The sequence below is a fragment of the Orycteropus afer genome, unplaced genomic scaffold (genome assembly GCF_000298275.1).
Source record: "Orycteropus afer afer isolate SDZICR_OR568_19922 unplaced genomic scaffold, OryAfe1.0 scaffold00013, whole genome shotgun sequence".
Classification (NCBI taxonomy): Eukaryota; Metazoa; Chordata; class Mammalia; order Tubulidentata; family Orycteropodidae; genus Orycteropus; species Orycteropus afer.
This window is the reverse complement of record NW_006921600.1, coordinates 22691012-22697706: the sequence shown is the minus strand read 5'-3', so window position 1 is coordinate 22697706 and position 6695 is coordinate 22691012.

The following is a 6695-nucleotide window of genomic DNA, read 5'->3' as shown; positions in this document are numbered from 1 at the left end:
CCCCGACAGAAATACCCCAGGTGGATAACTTTAACAATCAAGAGCTACTCAGTTGCTCACAGCAAATTCTACCATGGAGTTTACAAAGACTTATGGCTAGAAAAGCCATAGCAGGTAATTTACTACACTGCACCAGGTAGTTCCAAAAGCATTTTTTTCTCTGGAAAATTTTCTGGCTCTGTATTTTTACTTGTTGAAACCATCTTAATCTGTTTTTTGTGTGATGTCAAGTTGTCTGTTTTCTCTGAGACATTGTGGTGGTGTTGTATTAATTTTTTGATTGTATATTGGTTTGCTTCACCCTGATTTTTTGTTTTGTTTTGTTTTGTTTTGCTTTAATATGTCCAGGCAACTCAGTGGATGTGTGTCTCTGGTCACTATTCTGGCAGCACTGGGGTAGATTTGGGAGCATCTGTTCCTGGGTGGATTTGGGAGCATGTGGGAATATGGACGTGTATCTCTGATCACTGATTGTGCAGAGTAACTGAGGGCAGGCTGGGTGAGTGTTGCCTGCCATCTGTCACCTATCCAGTGCTAGAATGGATGGTGGCAGTCACCCTGTGAGTGAAGTGGCAGGTGTGATGGTATGGCTGAGTAGGGTCACTGGCTCCCAGTTGCTGGGGAAAGATAGAAAGAGAAAAATGGAGGAAGAGGAAAAGAAAAGAAAAAGTAGGAGAGGGGAGATGCAAGAAATAGGAAAAAGAAGAAAAACAGAAAAAAAAAATGGCACAAGTGCTCGCTGCCAAACATGGCTATGGAGGGAATGTGGCACTCACTCCACGGAGCATGCACCACTCAGTACAGAGGGTCATGGGTGATGCTACTGAACATGGAGCTGGTGAGGTACAAAGCACTTTTTCAGCCAGATTTAAAAAAAAAAAAAGAAGAAGAAGGGGGAAAAAAAGGGTAGAGGGAAGAGGAAGAAAAGAAAGAAGAACAAAACAAGGTAGTAGGGAAGAGAGGAGAATTGAGAAGAAAGGAAAAAGAAGAAAAAAAAAACTGACTCAAGTGTTTGCCACCAAACACAGGTGCAACAGGAACACAGAACTCACTCTGGGGAGGCAGGTGCTTCTGACCCCCGAGGGGTGGGTGGGCTTCTACTTCATGGGATCAAAAACAGGTGTATGTGTCAGGTGGAGGGTGAAAATGAAAGAGGAAAACAAGGGGGAAAAGAGGGGAAAACTAAGAAGGAAAAAAGAAAGAAAGCAGCACAGTACCAGTGAAAGTGCCAACCACCAAACAAGGCTGCACAGGAATGCAGCACTCACTCTGCAGAAGCTACACTCCTCCAACAAGGGAGAGGCAGGGCAGGCACTGCTAACTGTGTGGGCAACAGGGGGAGCAGTACCTGCTCTTCAGGATTGAAAAAAAGAAGAAAGAAAAGGCCAAAAGGGCAGAAGGGCAAGGGAAGAGCAAGAAAAAAATATGAAGAAGAGAAAAGGGAGGGAAGAGGAGCCAACTGAGCAGATAAATAAAAAAGTGGTACAGTGCTGGCAGTTAAGGGGTTGGTTTGACTGGCCACTGAGCAGGTAGATAGGGGACCTAGCATCTGGACACCAAGAGGTAGTGTAGGCTAAGTGGAGAGGTCATACCTCTCTGGTCACCCAATCACTGATGCAGGTGCTGGTGCAGTTCTGGGCAAGTGGAGCTGGTTATCTGATTACCTCTCTAGTCTGAACACTGGTTGTAATTCAAAATGGCCATGATATGCTGGTTGGCAGTTTGCCACTCCTTACTCACTGTTTTCTATCAGTGTCTTCCTCTCATCAGTATTTTATCTACTTCTTTATCTTTTCCTTTGAAGTTCTGGATTCCAGGATTGTTATATGTAGCCATTTCACTTGGTTTCTTGAGTCTTTTTTGTAGAGGGTCTGGATAGTGTATCCATCTAATTCATCACCTCGGATCCTCCTCAGGTATTTGCATCTTAAGTCATATTCCTAATTATGAACTGTGTCCAGTTAAGGAGATGCCAAGTGTCAATGTGGTTGATGGAATGTGGACTTCGTTTTCCTCATTTGTAAACTGAAGGGGTTGGTTTGAGCCTCAGCTCTGGCCCCTATGGGTCAATGTCAGATGTTAGTAAAACTTCACAGAAGTAAATGAAAGGCACTCAAAAGGTCTGGGCCTGGATGTGAACAAGAAAGAGATTAGTTGGGAAAGTTCTTTGAAGGTAGTTAAAGGCAAGGACAGCCTTGGTCTCTGACTTCACCTCTTCTTCCTACACTGGGCTAGGGCCAGGGCACTCCACTAGCCCTGTGCTCCCCATTGCAACACTATCACATCTTATATAACACAACTACAATAGGCCGAAGCGGTGGAAGGGCTTTCCACAAAGAGAATGCAGCAAATGCAAAGGCACTGAGGCTCAAAAGAGCAAAATTTGGTTGGAAAGTGGGAAGAAGTTCACTGTGCTGCAGCAAGGGGTACTGGCAGGAGCAGGAGGGTGGTGGGCACAGAGAATAAAGAAGTGGATGGAGCTATGCACAGAAGTGTGAGGCTATTCTGGTCGGATGGAGCCCATCCAAAAGATTGACAGGCCCCTAGTCTTTATGGATCTGCTTCCATAAAGACTACAGCTTAGGAAACCCTCTGGGGGCAGTTCTACTCTATCCTCTTATGTCCCTATGTGTCAGAATTGACTCAACAGTACCCAATGACAACATGCCGAGGTGAAATAAGCTCAAGCCTTTGGGAAGGTAGCTGAGGCTGCAGTACAGGAATGGACCCAGCAGTGGCAGTCAGACCAGAGAAGGGAGATCGATAAAGTTAATGTAATAGTCAGAAGAAGGATGATAATGTCTCAAACTGTGACAGTGGCAGTGAGGATGGCAATGAGATGATCAATGTGAAAGATATTTAGGATGTAGAATCAATAAGACATGGTGGTTTTCTTTATGACTAATGCATGAAGACTGAGAAAATTTATGTACAATCGATTGAAGTGTTTATGTATTTCAAAAGTGTGCATTAAGTCAAAAACATTCTTAACTTGTTTCATAGAAGGAAGTAATCTTAGCCCCTAATTAAAAAAAAAAAAAAATCCCTAGTTGTCATTTTTCCCACTTTGTACTCCTATATTGGCCCTTGTACCATTAGAAATAACTTCTCCCTTGAACATATTTTATTTCCCCAGATAATCTGAGAACTCCCAGAGAGCAAGGACTGTGTTTTATACATCTTACACACACTTACACACACACACACACCTCAGAGTTCTATGTGTCATCATGTCTTATACCTGTTGTTGTTACCTGCCATGAAGTCACCCCAATTCATGGTGAACCCATGCACAATGGAACAAAATGCAGCCTGGTACTCCACCATATGGGGATTAGACTATTGTGATTCCCTAGGATTTTCCTTAACTGGTATTCAGAAGTCAATTGCCACGGCTTTCTTCCTAGTCCATTTTAGTATGGAAGTTCCGCTGAGACCTGTTGAGCATTACAGCAACTTGTAAGCCTCCACTGAGAGATGGGTGGTGACTACGTATGAGCTGCGTTGGCTAGGAATCGAATCCAGGTCTCACACATGGGAGATGACAATTCTACCACTGAACCACCACTGCCCTCATGTGTTATACCCATGTTTATTGTCGTCATTCAGTTCCAACTCATAGTGATCCCATGTGTGCCAAGTAGAACTGCTCCATAGGGTTTTCAAGGCTGTGACCTTTCAGAAGCAGATCCCCAGGCCTGTCTTCTGAAGCATCTCTCAATAGGTTTGAACTGTCAACCTTTTGGCTAGTAGTTGAGTGCTTAACTGTTTGCACCACACAGGGACGCCTTACAGCTAACCAAACCAAACTCACTACCATCGATCTGACTCATAGTGACCCCTCCTTGGGTTTCTGAGGCAGTATCTTTATGGAAGTAGATTGCCCAACCTTCCCTCTGAGGAGTGGCTGGTCGCTTTGAACCACTAGCCTTCTGGTTAGTGGTCAAATGCCTTAGGCACTACACTACCAGAGCTCCTCTTACACCTACCAGGTATTAAATAATCAGTAATGGTTGATTAAGGAGTCTTGGTGGTGCAATGATTAAGCCCTGGGCTGCTAACAGAAAGGTTGGCAGTTCAAACCCACCCAGCTGCTCCATGGGAGAAAGACCTAGTGATCTAGTCCTATAAAGATTACAGCCTAGGAAACTGTATGGGGCAACCCTATGGCACAGGGTCGATATGAGTCAAAAATCAACTTCATGGCACCTAACAACATCAATAGTCAATTAATTAATTGGTTAGTGCATTAGATAGTGATGAGGTGGGCTCAAATACCCTGCACTTTTTGTGCGTATGTTTGTGTTTTGTTTTGTGGTGAAAATATCCACAACATAGTATTAGCCAATACGACAACTTCCACACTTGTAATTCTAAACAATTAATGACATTTTTCATTATAAAGGACAGCCAACATTCTTGCTCTTCTTTTCCAAAATATCCTACCACCATTAACATAAACTCAGTGCTCCCCTAACAAAACTTCCCCTTTTCCCCTCCTTCCTATCCTGGTAACCATTAATAATCTTTTATTTCTATATATTTCCTTAGATCATATGGTGTGATCATATAGCATTTGTCCTTTTGTGATTGACTTATCTCACTCAGCATAATGTTTTCAAGATTCATCCATGTTGTGGCATGTATCAAGGCTTCACTTGTCTTTACGGCTGCATAATATTCCATGGTAGGGATATACCACATTTTGCTTATCCATTCATATGTTGATGGACATTTTGGTTGTTTCCACCTTTTGGCTATTAAGAAAACTAGCACCTCTACTTTTTTTCAAAATAACCTTTTTATTTTGAAATATTAGACCTATAGACAAGCTGCAAATACAATGCAGAAGCTTCCTGTATACCCCTCACCTCCATCTTTTAAAACTGGTGGTGACAGAACAAAAATACCCTGAAACAGGAGTGACAATGCTTCAGTGTGCCCATGGGTGAGTCACAGGATCTTGCCAGGCCTTGCTTTATTCCTGGTGGAAGAAGGATACTAGTTTCTGTCCCACCAACACTTGATACACTTGTCACTGTAATAAAAATCACTGAGAAGAGGTCAGCCAGTGAGGGTTCTCTTGGTCTGAGTGGTACCTTGTAGCTTGTCACCTGCTGCTTACTGGCTAGCCCATGCCTTGTTCTCCCTGGAGCACACCCCATCTCCTCTTCAGGATCTAAGTGCCTAAGTGGGAAAGGGACTGTGCACTAGTCAGCTTCCTCAGCCTCATCTGAGCTGTGATTGCGTCTTTCATTTCCACAGCCCTAAGGCCTAACATAGTGTTCGCGTGTAAGAAACTAATTGTTGTTGTTGTTGTTATGTACTGTCACGTCATCTCTGACTCATATCAACCTTACGTACAATAGAATGAAACACTGACCAGTCCTGTGCCAGCCTCATGATCCCTACTATACCTGAGTCCATCACTGCAGCCACCGTGTCAATCCATCTTGTTGAGGGCCTTCCCCTTTTTTGTTGACCTTCCACTTCACCAAACATGACATCTTCTCCAGACAATGGTCTGTTCTGACAACATGACCATAGTAGCTGAGATGAAGTCTGGCCATTCTCACTTCCAAGGAACATTCCAGCTGCACTTCTTCCAGGACAGATTTGTTAGTTCTTTTAGCAGTCCACGGTACTTTCAGCATTCTTCGCCAACACCACAACTCAAAAGCATCAACTCTCCTTTGGTCTTCGTTTTTCATTGTCCAACTCTCACATGCATATGCGGTGACTGAAAATACATGGCTTGGGAGAGGCACATCGTAGTCTTCAAGGAGATATCTTTGCTCTTCAGCACTTGAAAGAGGTTTTTTGCAACAGATTTTCCCAGTGCTGCACATCATCTGATGTCTCGATTGCTACTTCCATTGGCATTGATTGTAGAAGTAGGTATTGTGAAGTCTTTGGCAATTTTAATCTTTTCTCCATCTATCATGATGCTGCTTATTGGTCCAGTGTGAGAATTTTTGCTTCCTTTATATTGAGGTATAATCCATACTGCAGACTGTAGTCTTTAATCTTCATCAGTAAGTGCTCCAAGTCATCCTTGCTTTCAGCAAGCAAAGTTGTGTAGTCTGTGTATCTCAGGTTGTTAATGAGCCTTCTTCCAATCCTGATGCCACATTCTTCATATAGTCCAGCTTCTCGGACTATTTGTGCAGCATGCAGATTGAACAAATATGGTGAAAGAACACAACCCTGACACACTCCCTTCCTGATTTTAAACCATGCAGTATCCCCTTGTTCTGCTCAAATGACAGCCTCCTGGTCCATGTACAGGTTCCCCACGAGTACAATTAAGTGTTCTGGAATTCCCATTCTTCTCAATGTTATCCACAATTTGTTATGATCCACACAATCAATTGCCTTTGCATAGTCAATAAAACACAAGTAAACATCTTTCTGGTATTCTTTGCTTACAGCCAAGATCCATCTGACATCAGCTATGATATCCCTCATTCCATGGCCCCTTTGGAATTCAGCTTGCATTTCCCCTTCTGAATCTAGCTTGCATTTCTGGAAGTTCTCTGTCAACATACCGCAACTGTTTTTTAATTATCTTCAGTGAGATTTTACTTGCATGTGACATCATTGATATTGTTTGATAATTCCCACATTTTGTGGGATCACCTTTCTTTGGAATGGGTACAAATATGGATCTCTTCCAGTCAGTTGCCCAAGTAGCT